At 30.3% G+C, this 11,381-nt stretch overlaps 1 protein-coding gene across 2 annotated transcripts in view; it reads right to left on the reverse strand.

The window, feature by feature from the left end:
* Positions 1–6,059, reverse strand: part of Cpr (Cytochrome P450 reductase) — a 31,551-nt gene extending 25,492 nt beyond the window's left edge. The window contains exon 1 of one of the 2 annotated variants that reach the window (XM_088183686.1): positions 5,886–6,059. The gene's annotated coding sequence lies outside the window, so the exon portion shown is untranslated. Of the gene's footprint in view, positions 1–5,706 lie in introns of both variants that reach the window. The other variant, XM_088183687.1, reaches the window with a different exon arrangement.
* Between the last annotated feature and the right edge of the window lie 5,322 nt (positions 6,060–11,381).

The following is an 11,381-nucleotide window of genomic DNA, read 5'->3' on the forward strand; positions in this document are numbered from 1 at the left end:
AGGGAAAGTATCTTACCGCTCGCGCCTGATATGTATGTATAAACTGCTCTACTATAAAATCAGACAATATAATATTTAATTTACATTGGGTTGATGCAAAAGTCTTGGCGTATTTTTTTAAGAAATATTATATAACATTTTCATATTTTAATCAACAATTTTTTTCTGTGGTATTCTACCTTTCTGCCAGCTTATCTATACCGTTAAAATAAAATTCGCAGGACTTTTATTATAACGTATATATAAAAAATCTAAAATTTGTAAGGGCTCTAAAACTGAACAAAAAGTATACTTTATACCAGTGCTTCCCAACTTTTTTATGCAACGGTCCCTTAAATATGAAAAAAATAATCCGCGGCCCCCTGAACAAAAAACATGTTTTTCCGCCATTTTTATTTAGCATTAATTATTACTATTAAAACATACATACATAAATTTACTTATATGTAAACAAATTAAAAAGATTACACACACAGTAAAAAAGTAAGCTTACTAAAACAATTTAATGAGTTGGATGCGGTTGCATGTTTTTACATCAATATCTGGTTTAATCTCAGAAATGCTAAAAATACTTTTATTGAAATTTTCTGCAGTGGCCTCCAGTTTGGGAAGCACTGCTTTATACAATATAATAGTTTAAGAATAGTATAGATGTCATTCGTAAGTGCATTTTCACACTAATACTTTTGCATCAACCGATATATAGATGTCAATCAATATAAAATAGCACGAAAGACCAATGGTTAAAGTCGTTGACTAATACCTGAAAGACCTGGGTTAGAATTCCACATGGACCTAAGTGGTTTTTTTTTCATTTTTAGCGTGTCTGGGATATCTAAATTAGTAGTTATTATATAACTAAAATTACGATCAATCATCACAGATCAGGTTTTACTAAATTTTACTAATCTCACAAATGAATATCGTGAGGAATAATTAAAATAAAATCGAGCTGTAATAATATTTAATATAATATGTCATTGATACAGTTTAGTGTCTTACTACTTAGTAGTTTTTGATCGTTTACCCCATTGTAATGCATTAAGGTAATGTCTGTCATGTTTCAAGAGAGAAAAAAATATTAATTATTTATATATTTATGTAGACATCTATTAATAAAATATCAATCTGATTATCAATGTGATAATTTTCAATGATAACATATTTCACGTGATGCAATTCCGTTATTAAATACATATTGTGTTAAAAGCCTTGAAATTGCGTAATTTAAAAATCCCTGTTTTGGATATTTCAAAATACACAAACATACACCGTAAATATAAAAAAAAAAGTAACAGCAGGACGTGAGTAATTGATCAAACAAGTATATGGCTTTAATGAGGAACAATAAATTAATTGTACTATAATACGTATCACAGAGCGTTGCAAAAAATGATAAATATGCAATCAGATTTTTTATTGATAACAATATATTGAACACAATCAGTAGTTTATCATTATCCTTATATCAACAAGCATATAGACATCTAGAGGACGAATGTCAAGAACCTCAAAGCCAAAAACCGGATTTAACAATAAAAACGAAGCACTAAACCATGAGAATAATGATGAATTTTTAACAACAAAATATGCATAGCAAATCAGTATTATTCAACAATTATAAAATCATTTTTTAAACTGTACAATTATTGCAATGGAGATATTTCGAGATTGCTAATAATTAAAGATGATTTGTCGTAAATTCGACATGAAACATGGCATGCAGCATGCACTTTATCGCATGTATGTACAAAACACATCCTAATAACTATACGTTTTCATCTAATTAACAAGCCAGACGTTATATTAAAATGTTAGGTAAATTATGCTGAAGTATAATTCCGATAAGCTTTACAACCATTCAACTATATGTGGCGGCTACTAGCTCTACCAGAATTTCTAGATGGTATATATTCCCTACCAACAGCTTAAATAAGTGCTTTCTACATACATACCCGTTGACGCGACTCGATGGAATCATATCCCAGCATAACTTGTAGGTATTTTGTGGGAAATAAAAATCTGAGATACATATTTTGGACCAAATTATGCGCCGAAGATTTTGAGAAAATCATATTTCTTTTACCATAAGACATATGGGTTGATACGTGTAGGTAAATAAATAAAATGATTATTATTTTTACAACTTTCATTTTACGTTCCCGTTAGGGCAATAGAAATGTTGGTGAACCGTCAAAACGTAAGTTATCAATAGGTAGGTAATCGAAAAATGCATGAAAGCGCACAATAATTCACGATAAACCATGAAAAACTGCACAGTCGCATGTCACTACTTGCATTAAACCCTATCGCTCCGTCCCTCACGTGATGTAATGTTTAACTTTGAATATTTTCATTTCTGTAGGTAATATTTTGATAGGATCAAAATAAAAAAAATAGAGTCTTTATTAGTTTTTTCAAATGGTTTAGGCCAGTGTTCGGCAAACTTATTCGCCAAAGAGCCAAATATGTACATTACAACGATTAAAAAAAAATGAGAGCCAAATTTATTTATTAATTTAGCAAACCTTTATTATAATTTTCCAAATCAACACAAAGACGTTCAAATTTAGAGCTCCATATTTTCTTGTTTTTTAAATCCGGCGCGTAAATGCCGGTGGACATTTGTGCCAGAGCAGCACTTAAGGGGCCAAAGAGCCGCATGCGGCTCCGGAGCCGCACTTTGCCGACCTCTGGTTTAGGCCAATTTTGCCCAGTGTCTTTTAAGTTTTAAAAAATCCTCAATACTTGAAGGTCATTAGCGAAAATATTTTAAAACTATTAATATCATGAATAATAAAAAAATATTAATGGGCCGAAAATAAAACATTGAGGAATTCCTATATTGAACATAATGAAGACGATCTGATAAATATGATTATATTGATAGTTTTGTTAAACCCCAAACCTATACAATTTTTTAGAATTAAGGAATTACAAACTTTATCCAACGCCTTTTCAAAATCAGAGTAGATGACACCTACATATATCGAGTAATGATTTGGGAAATCGAGACTTTATCCTATAAAATCTTAAACTACTACAAAAAGGTGAAAAGAATGAAGAAAAAATAGGTTTCAAGTAGTTTTATTCAGTATATTTGATTTATTTTCTGCTTGCTGAATAAATTGTGATTTTATAGTTTAATTTAAATAGGCTGATGAAATTAAAAAAAAACTATTTTAACTATTAAATAGGTTTTAAAATATTTTTAAGGCGGAATATTGGATGCAAATTAATAAGTCATAAATTCATTAAAATAAGATGGGAATTCGGTTGCGTCAATATAAATTAATATTTTATTCAATATTTATAAAAATAATCTTAATAATTTAAAGTAAATTTTCCTACTAATACTATGAAAATGATATGATTTTATAGTATGCATCGAACGTAACCATGTAAATTATGGCAATAAAGCAAGTATAAAGTAAACCGAACCTAATACTCTTATAACAGCAAATTATGAAACACCAATGTAACGAGAAATTCGTAGAAAATTTCAAATCGATTCAATCAAGAGCGCCTTTGGTTCGTTCAGTTTTATTGGGACAATTTGCAGATGATGCAAAAGAAGTTTAACAGGTGCAACATCATGTTTTTACTGCAACCAGATAGCATTAACTGTGACTACTGTTGCTATATTGGACAAATATTAACTCTTCCATTGCCGATATTTGATATATTAACTTTTGCTACTTTATCAAAAATTTACGGATCCGAATTCATCATTGCAGAAATAATCATAAATAGAAGATACATTTTAATGTTATAGTTGTATTTGCTTGAGGGGAATCATATGCATATACAGTTCTAGTATTTAATAGATCGATATTTGGATAGTAGTCACAAAGAGCACGGCTACAAAAGTTCAAAATCATAGACGTATACAAATATTATAAATTATCAACAATATGTCGGCAATCAACAATATTTATAATTTACTTATAAAATGTATGGTTCAAGTTCACATTGCACAATTACATTAGGAGCTTTGTACTGTAATAATAAAGAAATACACTGTAATAAAAATATTTTTCTAATAAAACGAAGGTCAAAATTGTTTAAATTGAAATAAAAGATTTTTAAAACAATTTTTGATAAAAAAAACAATAATTAATCAATACAATACAATGGTCGATAATTACAGAAGGGATATTAAACTAGTTTTATTAAATGAATATCAATTATGTTAAATATTTTAGTACAAAAATTTTTTTTTTTTCATAATCTGTTAAAAATTGTAAATGTGTTTTAATATTTTATTATGTAGGTGTGTATCTATTTTTATATCGAAAATTATTTTTTAGTTTGAGAATACAAGAACATGCATTGTTTTTTAGAGATAAGAGAAATGCACTAAAAGTGCACCAAAACCCTTTGTTCACTTTAGTCATCGATTTCAACGATAGAAAAAATATATCAACGGTAGCGAGTAAGTGTTGGTCAGAAAATTTAGCCCCCGATAACAGAAAAGTACCATTAATATTTACATTTGTAGTAGGGAAATTTATTGCGAGTGAAGAATTTATTCGCAATTTCACTAAATATACTGCAACTTCAAACAGTTGAATTGTATTAGATGATGAGAATAGTTCTGGAAGTGAAAGACAACTGCCAAATCCAAACTACTAATAAATCCTCAAACTTTTGATCTAGTGTACAGGAACCTGCCAATATCAGAAAAATATTAACTGAATATACAATAGATAACATGATTGCGTAAAAATATACGAATATTTTTCAGAATTAAATTGTAAACGCTCTTTTTAAAATTCAATCCAATCACTAGTGACTAAACCCCCTAATATCTCATAAGATATATCTTTCTAGCAACAATTGTTGAGTGAAATTAAAAAAAAACATAGAATTATGCCTTGTCTAATTCTTCCACAGAACTTTTATTATCCTGAAAAAGAAATTATTCTTTGTGGTGGAACTACATTTAATTTTTAATGATGATCAGTGAATCATACATAAGGGTTTTTGAAGCATGAAAGTCTTGAAAGTCAAGTCTTGAAAGTTAACTTTAATAATTGACATGATGATGAGGATATGTAATCTAATGAATGTAATTATATTTTGGATTAATAGTGCAGAGGTGCATTTGACCGCGCAGTGCAATTTTTTTTTTGTGTTTTGAGCAATATTCTTATGTTGGATATAATTAATAATTTTCTTCTATGTTATACATATATATTGCTTTGTTACTTGTATAAACTAAAAGATTATTATTATGTCGATTATGTGATGCCCTAAGCTTAACGGTAATTCTCACGGCCAACAAATTAAAATTTGTTTTTAAATAAAAATATTAATAAGAAATTATTCACAGTAAATCCACAGGTTGAGAACTCACATTCTATAATAATTAAAATTACACATCACTGACGTTAAGCGAAAAGAGGAAAATATGAGTGATCGAAACCGGTATTTTTATTTACGAAAATATTGCGCAATATTACCCCAAATTAAAACGAGAAAAACGTCACGAAACCGGAAAAGTCCGGTGATGGTCACAAATAATGCAAAATTATAATAGTAAATGAACGTGCGGATGACAAGGTCAAAAAATTGGTGTTACGGCCAAAATTAAAAAAATAGTTATGAAAAATAAACAAAAGGGTTGTTCGCGAACGCGCGTGTTGCGTATTTCGAGAATGTAGTTTATATTTGTTTGATGGATAATAAAAGAGTTTAGCGTACTGGGCGGCTGGCGGCGTGCTCCACGTCAGAGCGGCCGAAGATAACTGCGGATCGCAAAAGTTTCGCAGCGACGACGTGCCTAGCCGTCAACGCCAACGGGCAGAGGTCGCGTACGTCCGATTAGAGCCGTTCGCGAATCCGCTCGCGAAGGTCGACGCGTATTACGCGATGAATCGTACCTGGTCGGAGGCGCTCGCCCTACTCGCACCAGGCAGCAGGCAGCCGGCCCCGCGACGGCCGCGAGTCTTTTGACAGCTGCCGCGAACCGGCCGATCGCCGCCTCTCAAACTGTGGGCTGTATGTAGCAGACGCCTCAAATTTGAAACTTTTTTTCATGCGTGCGAATCGATGTTGCCATGTCAGACGTTATTTTATTATTTATTAAGACACTGGAAAATAACAATTAACTAAGTATTATGTCCATGAGAATGAAACTGCTTTAAATAAAATTTGGGAACAGTTTAATTGGCCATAATAAATACTATTATAACACACAATTGGTTTAAATATGCGAAGTTTCATTAAATAATTGTTAATATGCTTAAAAATTTGAACTTTCGTTAAAAATCCTATTGAAAAATGGCTACTTGTTAAAAATGTCGGCACCACGCTCCGAAACTAATGGTTATGAACTCTGCTGTGTGTGGCCCTAATGGCTACGAAAGTGGATAACAACGTTTCGGTACATAAATACGTTTTAGAATATTAACAGGCTAGATGCGAACGACGGCAGCGAGAGAGCGTTGATCAGAGCAGTGAACACACCATGAATAACTCTCTGCAACGAATCTACTTAATGGGAGGATTATATAAATTAGCAACAATATTTACTTTACATAAACGATTTAAATGTTCTGACTTTGAAAACGATATCTCCATGGCTTAGAACTATGAACTCCATTACTTAGAACTACGAACGACGATTCCCATATTGCTTGAAAGTAGAAGCTGAAAGCAAAGTGATGCTTATTCTAGGGCAGAGGTCGGCAAACTGCGGCTCATGAGCCGCATGCGGCTCTTTGGCCCCTTAAGTGCGGCTCTGGCACAAATATCAACGGGCATTCGTACCAGATTTAAAAAACAAGGAAATATGGAGCTCTAAATTCGACCGTATTTATGTTGATTTAGAAAATTATAATAAAGGTTTGCTAAATTAATAAATAGATTTGGCTCTCAATTTTTTTTAATCGTTGTAAAGTACATATTTGGCTCTTTGGCTAATAAGTTTGCCGACCACTGTTCTAGGGGATTATCCTAAATAGTGTTATCGGCGTAGAATATCAAAGTAGAATAATATTTTAATTAATTAAAATAATAATAATTATGTCATTAGCGGTATTGCCTGTTTTCTCTCTCGGTTATTGGAAATCCCGGTATTATAGCAATCCCTAGTTCTGACCAATGCTCGCTCGCTCACACCAGTTTAAAATTTAAAACATATTTATTTAGTAAAACATTAACAGGAGGAAGAGATACGTGGAAGCATTTGCCCCCCACTTGAAATTAGTTAGAAAAATGCATGTCATTTAATGAAATACCACGTATCTTAATGAAAAGAAAATATTAAAAAAATGACTACTGACTGGCCAACTTTTGCCTTTAATCGTTAAACTTTTTGAATTTTGTGAAATATGTATATCAAAATACTTTACGAATTACAAATTACTAATTAATTACTTTACGAATTACGAATTACTGCTCAGTGAGGGCGTCAAAAGGAAAATGCTAAATTTATTGTTTTACGTACTTTTCGATCAGGGATGTCATTTCAGCTTTTTAAACTCATCAGAATTAAAATCAGCTGAGATTGAATTAATTCAGCAAAATTGATGGAACATTTTAAATATATAATTTTGTCGAATTTATTGCACATACAATAGTTTATAATGTTTGGAACGAATTTGTTGTATAATTTGAACGAATTTATTGCACATACAATAGTTTATGTTTGGAACGAATCAGATCCGTATCGGCGTTTGTTTTGTGCAGATTTGTATATAAATTAACTACCTAGAAATAAATTTGCAATTACAAAAATTTGCGATGCACACCTGTTTTTGAAATAAGCGTTAAACGATAACAAAGGGCGGGTCTATCCAAACTTTTGTTTCGCTCTGTCATAGTAGACACCGCCGAAAAACATTCTATTCACAAATGATTTTCAAAGTCGTAAAAAAAAATTTTCTCATTTTTTTTAAATTTTGAAACAAAATAAAGGCGCATAAAGAACCGTGGATTTTGGAGCGGCACTAGTCACTTATGTATATTGAAAGAGAAAACGACTACGTGTGTTGCTCAAGTATACAAATAAAAAAGACTGGTTATCCAGAAACTGTGGGTTCAAGTCACGGTAGCAGATTCGAAATTTTATTTTAAAACCGGCCATAGCTGCTAAGTGACATCTATTGATTATAAATTATAATACACATAATAATTTATAATTAATTATATAGATGTCACTGATGTCCAGACTGAAAAATCTAGTGGTTAATACTTACTCGTAAGTATTCATTATGTCTGATTAACCTACTATTAGTACTAAAAATAATTATAATAGTAAGTTCTGGAGTTTATACGTCGTTTAATGCCTATATTTTTTGTTCTTCACTATCTTAAACGAGTTCATTTATAACTATGGCCCTTCACTTATTTCTACAGAATCGGTTTCATAATTCTAATGTCATATATTTTTTCTTCTGATTATGATCCTTGTAACACTAAATAAAAAATGTGTTTTATTATAATTGCATTAATATTATTTATATAAAATATTGTATAATACAAGTATAAATATTTCTTGGACTTGAGCGTTTTTAGTAATCCAATCACTTTTGTTGCATTTTTTTATGACAAATTATGTATTTTTAATTATTTAATATTAACGGACCTCCTAGGAGTATCGTAGGCTAAGAGAATTCTGGCTGAAAGAATGTATTTTCTAAGCCAGGGTAATAACGTGTAAATCCCGATGATAATCAAAACTTAATATACACTTTAAGAAAATTGCAAAACAATTTAATATTTAACAAATGAGGCTAATTTTAATTAAGCTATTTTTTCTAACAAATCGATTAATCTGAAAGATTTACAGAGCCATTTCTTGAACTTCACTCCAAAAAAGGAAAAAAATTTCAAAACAATGCAGATGTCATTTTTTGCATATTAAGAACAACAAAGGCTTTCAAAATTTCATGTGAGGAGGCAATGAAAATACTAATGAAGCCTGCAACAACATTTTCATTTTTTATAAACTTGAAAATTTAATGATTTTGAGCCAGAAAAATCATTAAATTAAACGAAAATTACGAATGAGAATTTTTTTAAGGAAGGTATAATATATTTTGTATAGATAACAGGTTTCGTGTAGAAATGTTCAAAAATTCTACTACTGATCTATTAAATAGTGTTGTTTTTATTTATATATTTTGCTTTAACTTTTTAAATATTTAATATGTTTTTTTGCAGTTACTTGACCATGTTATTTTTAGTTGTTTGGCGGACGAATTCTGACGGGTGGCAATTAAAAACAGATTAAGCCGCTGCAGTGTTATTTATTTAAGTGTATAATAGTTCAATTTAAAAAAAATGTGTTCGGCGGACGAGGCACCGCTGTACATCAAACTTCCGTCAAATTTCACCAATGAATGTTGCTGTCCTCCGCCGTCGTCACGTCAGTATTCAGAGTGCCGCCAAGTTTTGTTCATAATAAATTAAAAATAAATATATGTATACATAGACCCCTACAGTTGCTAAGCTACTTTTTTAGTGTTTGAATTTACGAACATCACTGTTTTATATTTTTGTTTTGAAAAATATAATACGAATTATGGTACTTTCCTGTTTTCAGGGGCCAAATGTTCTGACCAACGCTCACTCGCTACCGTTCGTTCGCATCAAACATATAAAACGTGTTTATATAGCAAAACGTTGTATGCCGCTTTCACATGTCATTTATAATTATATTTTAAAGGTTAGGTGCGAACGAGTGTAAACAAGTGAGCGTTGGTCAGAAAATTCCCCCCCCCCCCTCCTCTCCGATGACAGAAAATTACGCAAATTATTTATATTTTGTATTATTAATTATACTTTCTATAAGTTTTAAATTAACATTTTTAAATTAAATTATTCTCTCACAGTACTTTTTTTATTTAATTTTTAACGGCATATAAACAATATTTTTGTCTTCCGGTGTAATATCGAATTACGGACAAACCATGGAGCATGACTAACCATAACGCGAATTTTAATGATTTTTTTGTTGGATCTGGCGTTTTATAAGTACTAAACGAGCGTTAATCACATATTACCAAACTGGGAATACCTAATGAAATTGTAATTGTAATTATTAATTTAACTTAACTTTATGTAATTTCCATAAAAGTTTTAAATTTATTGTGAGACCTATAAGATATTTTGATAATCTGTGTGTAATTATGTACACGCGTTCTCCTATGTAATATTCGGTTAGGTTAAGTCTAACCAGCACAATAGACCAATGGTATAAGTTGGTGACAATTACATGAAAGATCAAGGTTCAAATTCTGTATGAACCCTAGTGTCTTTCAATTTTTACTGTGTCTGGGAGATTAAAATTGGTAATCATTATAAATATATAATTCTCGTCAATCATCTGTTGATTGTAAGTTGTAATAATAGTTAATAGTAAAAAAATAGATGTCACTGATATACAGACATTGATTTTAGTCAGGCGTCTTACTACTTACTTTTAGGTTGTTGATTCTGTTTAACCTGTTGTAACGCATTCGGCTAAAGTCAGTCATGTTGCAATGGTAGACTTACAATAAATAATAATTTATAATAATAATACATATCTAGTGTATTATAGTACGTTTTCTAAGTTAATGTAGGATTTCTCACACGTTTTTACAACAATAAATTAGTTTCATGTTTTTGGGAGGATTGATATAATTAAATATTTTTTCAAAGATTTACTCTTGAGTAAGTCAAAGTATGGTGTCTCAATTTACGCTAATATACATTACTAGATAATAAAATAATAATACGATTGTTTCATTGCATTATAAATGTTACTTAGATTACCTACTACGGAGAGATTGAACGTACTGTACAAAATAAAAGAAAGGATCAAAAAGGTATCAAACCATTTCGTTTATACTTCTTATTTTTGTTATATTAATATGATTTCAACGAAGCGAGGTTATTGGTAAAAAGCAGAAATGGTTGAAGTTTATTGAACAAGAAGAATGATTTTTTAAAAAATCACCAATACTTTTATTTTGTGTAGAATAACCGCATGTTACAAGCGGCCCACCGAGATTCCGACGAGAAAAAACATAATCAACCTTTTGGAATAAATCTTATATATTTTTTATTTTGTCTCCTCAACGTTATCTACTTTTTGTATATTACAACATCTTTGATGGAAAATAGCTTATTTGCTTATTGCTCTTATTAAAAATAAATTTGAGATGCCTGTATAAAAGCAAATTATATTTTTTTAAACAATAATTTGATGAGATTTTTCAACAATAATCTTAAGAATAATATAAATACTTATTATTATTTTAATATATGAGAAAGATTAATTTTATGTTTATATTTTTTTTACCTGATGATAAAATAAAATCAGAAAATTTACAGACAATTTCCTAAAAACATCAATAAAATTGCAAGAAAATATTTATTCACCCAAT

Source organism: Plectrocnemia conspersa, unplaced genomic scaffold (assembly GCF_051122295.1).
Source record: "Plectrocnemia conspersa isolate PC_06_02 unplaced genomic scaffold, ASM5112229v1 ptg000003l, whole genome shotgun sequence".
Lineage (NCBI taxonomy): Eukaryota > Metazoa > Arthropoda > Insecta > Trichoptera > Polycentropodidae > Plectrocnemia > Plectrocnemia conspersa.